Below are 12,260 nucleotides of genomic sequence, written 5' to 3' on the forward strand. Positions count from 1 at the left end.
CTGATGTGCTCTGCATTTTCAACATTTTCTGCTTTTTATTTCAGCATTTGTGGCTTCTATTTTTGCTGTATCTGCGTATTACTTAAAGAAAAAACACTTTCGCTCCAAGTCTCCTATGTTTTCGTTAAATCCAGCAGATCAGCAATTGCATGCGTCAGCTACCACTAGAGGTCAGTCTGCTACCACATTAAAATGGAAAAATTGGTTTCAGCATAGCAGAAAGGTAAAATATTGCATTTTCCTCCCCTACCTCCCCCAAATATTTCTGTATTGTCTCCAGAAACAAGCACCTCTTCTGAGGGAGCCCTGTAAAGTAACCAAAGCAACGCCAGTGTTGTCGAAGGTGGAGTTGCCCCTCAAGGGGAAGGGATTGGCACAGTGCTGCTGAAAGCAAAGAAACTGCGCAGGACATTATCAATTTTGGGTTATTTCATTTAAAGTCTGGTTTCGGGAGGGCAGATCTCTCAGCCTGGCTGCACAGGCCCGCCACACGCTTTCCACCTGCAAGAATTCACATGTACAAGTTTCCCATTGGTCATAAAACCACCCTGCACCAGCTCCCTCAATACTAGACTGCTAGCCCAGACCATCCAAACTTCATCTCACGTTCCATGCTTGCCAACATTACCAATTCGTCTTTATCCTGCATAATGTTCCCACCTCGTAAAAGGATGTAACCACCAACCTCAAGAAACCAATCTTTAACCTCTCCACTCTCAGGCTACCAACCTATCTCCAGACTTCCCCATTCCTCCAAAGTCTTGGAATTCACTTTTGCCTCGGAGCTTTACTCTTGCCATTCCTTATTGGAGGCTCTGGTTTCACCTCTGTCCACAGTAGAGACACACTTTTGGCTAAAGTTCCATCCTCAATCTCCTCAGCCCTCTCTCACCTTCAACACTTGACAATTTGATCCTCCTTCAGCCTACCTGCACTGTAATTCACTCACGTCTCCTCTGGTTCCGCTCATACCTGTTGCAACACTGGCACTGCACTGGCTCCTACAGAAAGCACCTACATTTATATAGCGCCTATGATGTCAGGATGCCTAATAGAACTTTGCAGCTAACGGAAGTATTTTTTGAATAGTCACTGTTGCAAGGTAGAAAACACGGCAGCCAATTTGCATACAGCAAGGTCCCACAAACAAAACTGTAATACTGACGAGATAATCTGTTTTTAGTGATGTTGGTTGAGAGATAAATGTTGGCCAGGTTACTGGGGAGAAGTCCCCTGTTCTACATCAAAAGAGTGTTGTGGAATCTTTTACATCTGTCTGAGGGGACAGATGGAGCCTTGGTTTAACGTCTGATCTGAAAGACAGCACCTCCGACAGTGTAGCACTCCCTCAGTAAAACACTACACTGAGTATGTCAGTCTGAATTATGAGCTCAAGTCCTGGAGTATGACTCAAACCCAAAACTTTCCAAATCAGAGGCGAGAGTGCCACTGAGCCAACTGGAGGGACACCACAAAAATGCAAGTACTTATGAGGAAGGGAACATGGTATTATAAAACAAATCATTTCCAATGGAAACAGCCCTGTGATATAGATGGGGAATAAGAGGAGTGTTAATAGGAAAGATACAAACTGCAAAAGATGAGTTTGTACCAAAGGTTGACTGTTGCCAGTTAAAAGTTCCCACTAACTACAGGTTACAGGAGAGGGAGAAGCTCCCCTCAATTTAAAAAAACTGGAGAAAAAAAAATGTCATTGAGGTGCTGAGGATCTCATTCTATCTGCTCACCAACCTTTGCCTCTGCCTCAGCTCATCTGCTGCTGGAACCCTCATCCATACCTGTCACACCTTTGGACTCAATTTTTGCAACATTCTTAAACAGCCTCCCACCTTTCACTGGCCATAAACTACAGCATGTCCAAAACTCTGCTGCCCCATTTCCTAGCTTTCAAGTCCCATTCACCCATTAACCCCTGTGCTCACTGAACTACATTGGCTCCCGATCCTGCAAAGCCTCAATTTAAAAAATTCTCATCCTGGAGTTCAACTCCCTCCAAGGCCTCACTCCTCCCTATCTCTGTAATCTCCACCAGCTGTACAGCCATCCAAGGTCTCTGTGCTCCTCCAATTCTGACCTCTTGAGCATCCCTGATTTTAATCACTCCACCACTGACGGCCGTGGCTTCAGCTGCCTGGGACCTAAGCTTTGGGATTCTCTCTCTAAACCTCTCTTTCTCTGCCTTTGAGATACTCCTTAAAACCTACCGTTTTGATCAAGCTTTTGGCCACCTGTCCGAGTATCTCCTTAGGTGGCTCAGCATCAAATTGTGTTTGATAATGCTGCTGCCAAAACACCTTGGGGCATTTTACTATGTTAAAGGCGCTATATAAACGCAAGATGTTGTTGCAGATACCCAGCAATGAAGGCAAGAATGCAGATAGCCAAAAACCCTTTCAACATTGAAAGTAGCAAGTACTGAGACGTAGCTTATGCAAGTTTCCAAATGTCTGACGTACTAGAGGGCTAATCTTCAAGAGGAAGGAATTTTAAAAATTGAGATATTTCAGAATCATTCTGTACTCACAAGTTCTCCTAGGTTTAGGAAAGGATTGTTTGGAAAGGGGGGCCGGTATGATCTGGAGAGTGGTGAAGGGAAGAATAGAACAACTTGCGTTTAATAGTATCTTTAATGTAGGAAAACATCCCAAAGCACTTCATGAGTGTTATGAGACAAAATTTGACACCAAGCCACACAAGGATATTAGGACAGACAACCAAAATCTTGATCAAAGAGATAGATTTTCAGGAGTGACTGAGGAGAGAGGGGCAGACAGGTTTAGGGAGGGAATTTCAGAGCTTAGGGCCGAGGCAAACGAAGGCACAGCCACCAATGGTGCAGCGAAGGAAATTGGGAATGCGCAAGAGGCCAGAGTTGGAGGAGCTCAGAGAATTCTGAGGGTTGTAGGGCTGAAGAAGGTTACACAGAGATAGGTAGGGGGAAAGCCAGAGCAGGAGGATCTCCCACGAACTGGTCCTTTTCTGAGGCTGTCCAAATACAGTGATTTTGTGCAGTAGTCTACCAGCATTGAAATAAAACTCTGCTTACCCTGTGTGGATTACAAAGAGCACGTTGCCAAAACCAGGGCCCAATTAAGCCAGCTTGTGCTGGTTGGGCTGTTGGGGGCACAGGATGAGAGGGGGAAAAAAAAGGAGACGAGTGCCCCCGCACCATACCATGTGGACTCAAGACTATGGAGTCAGCCACTGTCCCAAATTCCAGGAATGGTACAAAGAATATTTCTAGCTCTGAAATCTTCCTACTCTACACGATGCAGTCCATTAGGGAATGAAAGTGTGACTGGCCAATTCATGATGCTGAAGAATGACTGTTCTCATCATGGCACAAAAATGTTAAACCAGCAACAAATTTGAAGTCAGATTGCACCAATTTCTCAATTAATAAAACTGAAATGTTTCAAATTACAACAACTTACATCTATATAGTGCCTTTAACATAGCAAAATGCCCCAAAATGCTTCAGAGGAGCATTAGAAAACAAAATTTGACACTGAGCAACATTACGACAGATGACCAAAAGCTTGGTCAAAGAGGTTAAGTTTTAAGGAGAATCTTAAGAGGAGCGAGAGAGAGGAGTAGAGAAGTTTAGAGGGGGAATTCCAGCACTTAGGGCCCAGGCAGCTTGAGGCAAAATGTCACAAGGCGCTTCAGTCCCACAGGCTCTACATTGTCCAGCGTGGAACAGAGATCAGGAAGGTCTCAGGCTCAATCTCTGATCAATGCTGAGAGAGATGCATCAGCCAGAAAGCAGTAGGAAGATTAAAATTGGCTACGATGCCTTTTGGTTTGAGAGAATCAAATCAGCTAACGTCTTCCGCCCGGTCATTTTTCAACAGGTAATGCTCGAACTAAGCTTGTGGACATAATAGGATCGGGCTTGGCTGTGATACTCCCACTGTTGAATAGCCAGATGGTACACTGGTTTAGATTTTTCAATTGGGATTATCTTAATGTCAGTGTAGTAGGAGGAAGGGTGGACAGGGGTGATGGGAGGGGAGGTGAGGTGGGAGGGGAGGTGAGGTGGGGGGGGGAGGGAGAAGGAAGTAATAAGGGTAAAAGGGGAAATCTGCAGGGGAAAAAGACAAAAGAAAAATAACGGAAGGTGCATATTTTAAAACTGTAACTAGTGATCTGCTGTCCTAATTCTGGGTCATCCTGAATAAGGATTCAGATTAGTATTTGCAGTAAAACTGCATTTGAGCTGTCGTGCTCTCACTGCTGAAAGGTCTGGGCCTGAAGTGAAGGCATTAATAATAGCTCAAAGTGTCTGATTTCAAAATCCTGGCTCTCTGCACCAGTAAAACTTGTTCTACCTGGAAACCTGATCTTGAGTTAAAGTGACTTTGTCCTATTTCCACAGATCTGCTGAGCAGCAACTAAAGCGCTCTTCACTCCTTATTACAATAATGGCGTTTCAGGCAAGTCCAAGCATCCTCTGCAGATTTGGCACAAATGAAAATGGATTATTGAGTGACAAATTTTTCCATACGTGTTTGACCAACTTCGGGCATCGCACAGCATGCCCTGCATTCAAGTCAGTCATTTCCACCCCAGCCAACAGAGTGGGAGTGACCCCAGATTGAGCACTGGTACACAGAAGGCACTCCTTAATGTTCTTTGATGATTTACTCCATGCACAATGAGCAAAATTGGGTGACGTATCTGCAGCATTGAATAAAACATGACTCCCAGGACAGCACAGTTGACCAAACACATAGAAATTCCAACATAGTGCATCAGTCCAATACACAAACACAAATATTGGGAGTGGAGTGGGGTGTAAAGATGGAGGTTCAAGGAGGGAGGGAAGAGGTCCGGGATGAGGGAAGAGGTTAAATGGGAAGGAAAGAGGTGGTCAACAGGAGGAGGAAAGTTGGGAAGGAATGACAAAAAGGGTAAATGGAGCAGATCTTACTCCACAGAGAGAGAAACAAATGCTCCCAGATTGCTCTGACCAGAATTTCAGTCCAGCCAGAATGATGAATGGTGTCCACTAGCTTTGAAAGATCCATGTGTTGGGACCCAAGAGCGTAAGCTCAATACTCAACCAATATATAAACAGCAGCTAAAGGTGTTTCCAGGGTGAGACACAGAGCATTCAATTTGCAAACCACACGAGTGAAGACTGCAGAAGGCTATCAGGTTACACCCTTGCCCTCTATCACTAGGTGGTGAGTGCTGTTATAGAAACATGCAAAGCATTCACCCAGAATATTTTTGCATTCTGCTGCAGTAATAATGACAGGGAGTCTGACCTGAACAGCAATTGGGAAATGGCCTATGCAGCAAGAGGGATATCAAGGCAACACAAAGCTAGTCACCTAATGGTGATATCCCTCTGCCAGTATGCTCAAACTAGGATATTACCAACTTTTATTCAATTCACTGATTTTTTTCCATCCAAGACACCACATATGGTCAACCCCTTTGCCTGGAGGGGTATTTCTTTTAGATGGTGTCAGCCATACCTCTGAATCAGAAGTTTGAGGTGGCAGTGTCTTCAGCTGCCTTGGCTGAAGCTCTGGAGGTCCCTCTCTAAATCTCTCTCCTTTAAGATAATCCTTAAAACCAAGCTTTTGGTCAGATGAACATAAATCATAATAAATAGGAGTAGGCCATAAGGCCCCTCAAGCCTGTTTGATCTTGGCCTCAACTCCACTTTCCTGCCTATTTCCCATAACCCTCAACTCCCCTATAATTCAAAAATCTGCATCTTAACCTTGAATATATTCGATGAATCGGCCTCCACAGCTTTCTGGGGTAGAGAGTTCCAAAGACTCACAACCCTTAGAGAAGAAATTCCTCCTCATCTCTGTCTTAAATGGGCGACCCCTTATTTAGAAACAATGCCCCCTAGTTTTAGACACTCCCTCAGCATTTCCCCTGTCAAGCCCCCTCACAATCTAATATGTTTCAATAAGATCACTGCTCATTCTTCTAAACTCCAATGAGTTTAGGCCCGACCCCCTCAACCTTTCCTCATAAGACAATCCCTTCATCACAGGAATCAAATTAGTAAACCTTTATTAAACTGCCTCCAATGCAAGTATATCTCTCCTTAAATAAGGAGACCAAAACTGTATGTTGTACTCTAGGTGTGGTCTCACCTATATTCTGTGCAGATGTAGTAAGACTTTGCAACTTTTATGATCCATCCCCCTTGCATTTCATTCGCCTTCCTAATTACTTACCGTACCTGCATGCTAACTTTGTTAGTCATGTATGAGGACACCCAGATTCCTCTATGCTGCAGCATTCTGTAGTCTCTCTCAATTTAAATAATGTTTTGCTTTTCTATTCTTCCTACCAAAGTAGATAACCTCTTATGCTCAATCAGCCAAATTTTTGCCCACTCTCTTAACCTATCAATATGACTTTGTAGACTCAGTATCCTCCTCACAACTTGCTTCCCCACCTATCTTTGTACTGCCAGCAAATTTAGCTACAATACTCAGTCCCTTCATCCAAGTCATTAATGTAGATGGTAAATAGTTGAGGCCCCAGCACTGATCCCTGTGGCACTCCACTAGTTATAGTTTGCCAACCTGAAAATGAGTAGATAGGAAGAAACTGTTTCCACTCGTGAAAGGATCGAGAACGAGGGGGTACAGATTTAAAGTAATTGGCAAAAGAAGCAAAAGCGACATAAGGAAAATCTTTTTCACGTAGTGAGTGGTTAAGGTCTGGAATGCACAGCCGAGGGTGTGGTGCAGGCAGGTTCAATTGAGGCATTCAAAAGGGAATTAAATTATTAACTGTTAAGCTATTAGAAATAATATGCAGGGGTACGGGGACAAGGTGGGGGAACGACACTCGGAGAATTGCTCATTCGGAGAGCCGGTGCAGACATGATGGGCCGAATGGCCTCTTCCTGTGCTGTAGCAATTCTGTGATTCTATGACCCATTTATCTCAAATGTTTCCTGCTAACTAATCCTCTAACCATACTAATATATTACCCCCAACACCATGAGCTCTTATCTTATGCAGTTACCTTTTATGTGGCACCTTAGCAAATGCCTTTTGGAAATCCAAAACACACTACATCTCCTGATCTCCCTTTATCCACCCTGTTCGTTACATCCTCAAAGAAATGTCAAACACTATTTCCCTTTCACAAAACCATGTTGACTCTGCTTGATTGTATTTTCTAAATGTGATTATATATATTCTAAATATGATTTTCTAAATGTCCTGCTACTACTTCCTTAATAAAGGATTCCAGTATTTTCCGAAGGACAGATGTTAGGCTAATTGACCGATAGTTTCCTGCTTTCTGTCTCCCTCCTTTTTTGAATACAGCCGTTAAATCCCCTGGGACCTTTCCAGAATATAGTAAGCTTCAGAAGATTACAACCAATGCATCCACCAACTCTACAGCCACTTCTTTTAAGCCTCTAGGATGCAGGTCCAGGGGACTGATCAGCCTTTAGTTCCACAAGTTTGCCTAGTACTTTTTCTCTAGTAATGGTGATTATTTTAAGTTCCTCTCTCCCTTTTGCCCCGATATTTGTTTTTTTACCATTATTAGAATGCTTTTAGCGTCTTCTACCGTGAAGACAGATACAGAATAATTGATTAAACTCTCTGTCATTTCACCTTTCCTAATATCACACATGACTTAGTCAAATTTTTTTCAATATTGCTCCCGTGAAGTGCCTTGGGACATTTTATTATGTTAAAGGCGCTATATAAATGCAAGTTGTTGATGATCACATTCTGCTCCAGAGACAAGCATGAAATCTAGGCTGATACTCCACTGCAGTATGGAGGGAGTGCCACACTGTCGGAGTTGTTTTTTTATTGGATTGTGAGCGTCGCTAGCAAAGGCAGCATGTATTGCCCAGCCCTAACTGCCATAGAATTGAGTGGCTTGCTAGGTTATTCCAGAAGGCAGTTAAAAGTCAACCACATTGCTGTGGGTCTGGAATCACACATAGGCTAGTCTGGGTAAGGATGGCAGATTTCCTCCCCTGAAGGACATTAGCAAGTCAGATGGATTTTTACGACAATCTGGTAGTTTCATGATTATTTTGAATGAGACTAGTTTTTCTTTTATAATTCCAGATTTATTACTTAATTGAATTTAAATTCTCCCAGCCTCCGTGATGGAATCTGAACTCATGTCTACGGAGCATTAGTTCAGGCCTCTGGATTAAAGCCTGGCTGCACGACCAGACCCGACAATGTGTCGGGTTCGGGTCGGGTCTGTATCCTGCGCCCAGCATTCGGGCTCGGGTCAGGTTGGGCTGGACAGTACTGTTTTGTTTCGCATTGTTTTCGTTTTAATCTACATTTTACCTAAAATGTTGATTATTTTCAGGTCGAGCATTTAAAAAAAAATTAAAGGACTCGGGCCCAGGTTGGGTTTTAATTTTATACCCGCAGGCTTTACTCTGGATTACTAGCCCAGTAAAATTAACATGATGTCACCATTGCCAAATTCTGGAGGAGTCTGCCCTCACAGGGGACATAAAAGGAACCCATGGTACGATTCAAATAACAGGCAAATTCTCCTTGATATACTGGCCAACATTTATCCCTCAACCAACATTAAAACAGATCATCTGATCATAGTCTCATTGCTCTTTGTGGGACCTTGCTGTGCACAAATTGGTTGCTGTGTTACAATAGTGATTGTACTTTAAAAGTGCTTCAATGGGTGTAAAGTTCTTTGGGATATCCTGAGGTCGCAAACCTTATGGGACCTGAAACTACAATCTTCAGACTCAAGCGAGAGTCCTACCGCTGAACCACTACGGACAGCCATCAACAAGTGATGCCCAAAAAATGACGACAAATGCTGGCTTCACCAAATGATAAGCTAATCTCTGTCCTTAAACTTTAACATGCAAGACACATTGTTCCAAAGGCTTTGCAGCCCAAATCTTCCCTCGTACAAAGTCTCCACCCAGCTGTCACTCACTGTCCTGAACAAACTTCACTGGCTTCCCGTCACCAATGGAAATAAACTTCAAGGTCCTACATTGCATTTCCAAATCCCTCCATCCACTTGTCCTACTTTCTTGGAAGTGATCTTCTCCAGCCATATAAACTGGCTCACAGACTTTGCTGCTTGTGTATAAATGCAAGCTGTCACTGGCATTGCCTCCTGTGCTCTTCACTTGGTCAGTGATATATTATCCTTCTTCTGAACTCTTCCATGTTTGTCTGCTACTGACTCTGTCCCATCCTTCAAAACCATCTTAAAACTTTTCCCTTCAACTATGTGTTTCTGCCTCCAATCTGTCCTGTCACTTGCGCAGCATCCCCCTTCCCTCTTGTAAGCCACTATGAACAGCAGCCAGATCAGTGCAAATAGTTACTGACACTGTGAGGAGACTGCTCCAATAGATTGAGTAAGTGACACATCAAGCTTTACTACACATGCACTTTTTTGGCACAGATACAGGATGTTCGAAATAACTGAGTTACATAAGGCCCCTTCACAGCCAAGGAGTTACTTTTGAAGTGCAGTCATTGTTATGTTCGCAAAAGCAAAAGTGACCCACAAACAGCAGCAGTGTAAACACCAAACTGACTGAAGGAAGTTTAAAGAACGTTGGCACTGCCAGGGCACTCATTTTCAAAAAGGGCTCAGCATTTGATAGGGTCTTTTGGCCTAAGACAAATATTAATTGGACTATAAACCACTGTCAGTATGCTATCTTGTCCCTCCCTAGAATTGAAGTATAAAGAAACTTCAGTGTTGCAACCCTAGAGAAGCAGTGGCTTGGTCAGTCACGACAGAACTATAATCAACATGAAGTTGACTGCTCACGGGTGTTTGTAGGTATTTTGCTTGCTTCATATTTCAAACAATTTATTGTTTGTGCCAAATAATCATCCATAGTAGAGCACAGGCCGTAATTGCACGTTTTGATTTTGAGTGAACCTAATAAAGTTGGATAATTAATAAAGAAAGTTGAGTATATTCCAATATCTCCTGTAATTCTCATGTCTGAACCAGAATAAGTAAACTAAAAAGTTTTACATGCCTCATTCAAGAGGCAGCACTAGAGATTGGAGCATTCCCTGGTACTACACTAGAGTATTTGCCTGGATTATGCCCTCAGTGGGGCTTGAATCTTCTGAGTTAGAGGTTAAGAGTGCTACCAAATAAGCCAAACTGACAAGAGCTGAACTCAGCGCTTGCAAAAGTATGGAGGCCCTCAATCCAACAAGGTGGTGTCACCAGTAAAGACTACCACTTCAACATCATTTTACCCTATTTCTGTCAAAGCTTTTTTGGATTTATGGGAAAATACATATTGTGGAATTTTGAAGGCAGCATATAAAGTTGATGTCTTTGCTCCATTTTCACACATCTCAGATTACTGATACTTACCATCAGATCGCTAACTGCCGCAATGGCGAGCATGATTGAGGTAGAACAAGCTACAATTTACCCTCTCTGTTCATAAAATTGCCTGCACTAACAACTGAGGCACGTGTGGCAAGTAAAAGGGAAGAATAATTTTAACCCATTAAGCATAAAATATTTGGCGATGAACTTTGGGGAAATTAAAGTTCTTTGGTTGGTTTCAAATGTATTCCCACACATATGGAAGACTTACAGAAATGCTATTTGCTCGGGTATTGTGTGCACGTTTAATTGCCACTGACCCCAAAGCAATTGAAACTTGCACTGCACTATGGTTAGACCACACTAGGGAGTACTGTGTACAGTTCTGGTCGCCATATTATAAAAAGGATAGAGGGACTGGAAAGGGTGCAGAAAATGTTTACAAGGATGATACCAGATCTGCATGGTCAGTAAAGAATAAATAGGCTGAATCGCTTTTCTCTTGAAAAGAGAAGGCTGAGGAGTGACTGAATGGGGGTCTTTAAAATTATGAAAGGTTATGTTAGAGTAGACAGAGTGTTTTCACTTGTGGGGAAGAGCAATATGACAGTTACCAAGAAGTCAAATAAGGAATTCAGAAGAAACTTCTTTACCCAGATATTGGTGAGAATGTGGAGCTTGCTACCACAGTGAGTAACTGAGGCCAAAAGTAAAGATGCATCGAAGGGGAAGCTAGACACACATATGAAGAAGAGAATAGAGGGTTATGCTGATATTGTCAGGTGAGGAAGGACGGGAGGAGGTGTATAAATGCCAGCATGGATTGGTTGGGCTGAATGGCCCATTTCTGTGCTGTACATTCTATGCAATTCTAACAAGCTCAATAGCTCAGTTGATATATTAGTCCCACTAGCCATACAGGCCGGGACAGTATAAGCTAGCTGATCTCGGGTAGGGCAGAGAGAAATGCTGCAATTGCCCCTCATACATCCAGGCTAGATAAGGGATAGACTTCCTGCTCTTGATAGCTGCCAAGCAACCCCTGTTGGAAAGTATGTATAAATGAGTGGGTGCCAGACACAAGCAAAATCAGCCTTGGCCTTTCTTGGTGAAGTACTCTGCAGACACTCACTCAGTGTCTCCAGGTTTACACTTGATCAGTTGGACGAAGTACTGTGTGGCAGACACTGCCGAAGGAACTGCTCCCAGCAAGGGGCAGCAGCTTCACGATTTGAAGGGAAAGAATTAGAAGGATTGCAACAAAAATGCCTATCCCTCCTGAGACACATTTGGACACCAGCCCTGTATGGGCCTGGTGCAAAAAGGGCCAACTCCCCATTCTAAATTCTCCAGTGAATGCGATGGGGGAGAGGCTGAATAAGCGTCGCCTCTGAAAGGTTGCAGAAAGATGAAAAGTAATCACGAAGGCTTCAAAACACATTGATCCACCCACCACCCACTGTGTGAGACGCAGACTGACTGAAGAGGAGGAATAAAAAAAATTCCATTATAAAAATAGCACAGACATCATTTAAAAAAGAAATTGACGAACTTGTTGAGAATACTGATTTTGCTAATGAAGTTGAGCTGCCTTGGTCGAGCTCTCCTGCCCGACGCCATTGTTTTCAAAATGAGAGAGTCTTACAAAGCAATTACAACAACTTGCATTTATATAGCATCTTTAATGAAGCAAAACATCCCATGGTACTTCACAGGAACGTAATCAAATAAAATGCAACACCAAAACACATAATATTAGGGCAGGGGGATCAAAAAGCTTGGCCAAAGAGGTAGGTTTAAGTATCTGCTTACAGAAGGGAAGAAAGGGAGAGAGGCGGAGAGGTTTAGGGGAAGAATCCCAGGGCTTAAGGCCCAGGAGGCTGCGCCGTCAGCTTCAGCAATGGTGGAGCGAAGAA

At 43.1% G+C, this 12,260-nt stretch overlaps 1 protein-coding gene across 11 annotated transcripts in view; it reads right to left on the reverse strand.

Annotated features, from left to right (window-relative positions):
- Positions 1-12,260, reverse strand: part of LOC137347239 (phosphatase and actin regulator 4-like) — a 183,186-nt gene that overhangs the window by 66,843 nt on the left and 104,083 nt on the right. The gene's annotated exons all lie outside the window — the stretch shown is intronic.

Source organism: Heterodontus francisci, chromosome 31 (genome assembly GCF_036365525.1).
Source record: "Heterodontus francisci isolate sHetFra1 chromosome 31, sHetFra1.hap1, whole genome shotgun sequence".
Lineage (NCBI taxonomy): Eukaryota > Metazoa > Chordata > Chondrichthyes > Heterodontiformes > Heterodontidae > Heterodontus > Heterodontus francisci.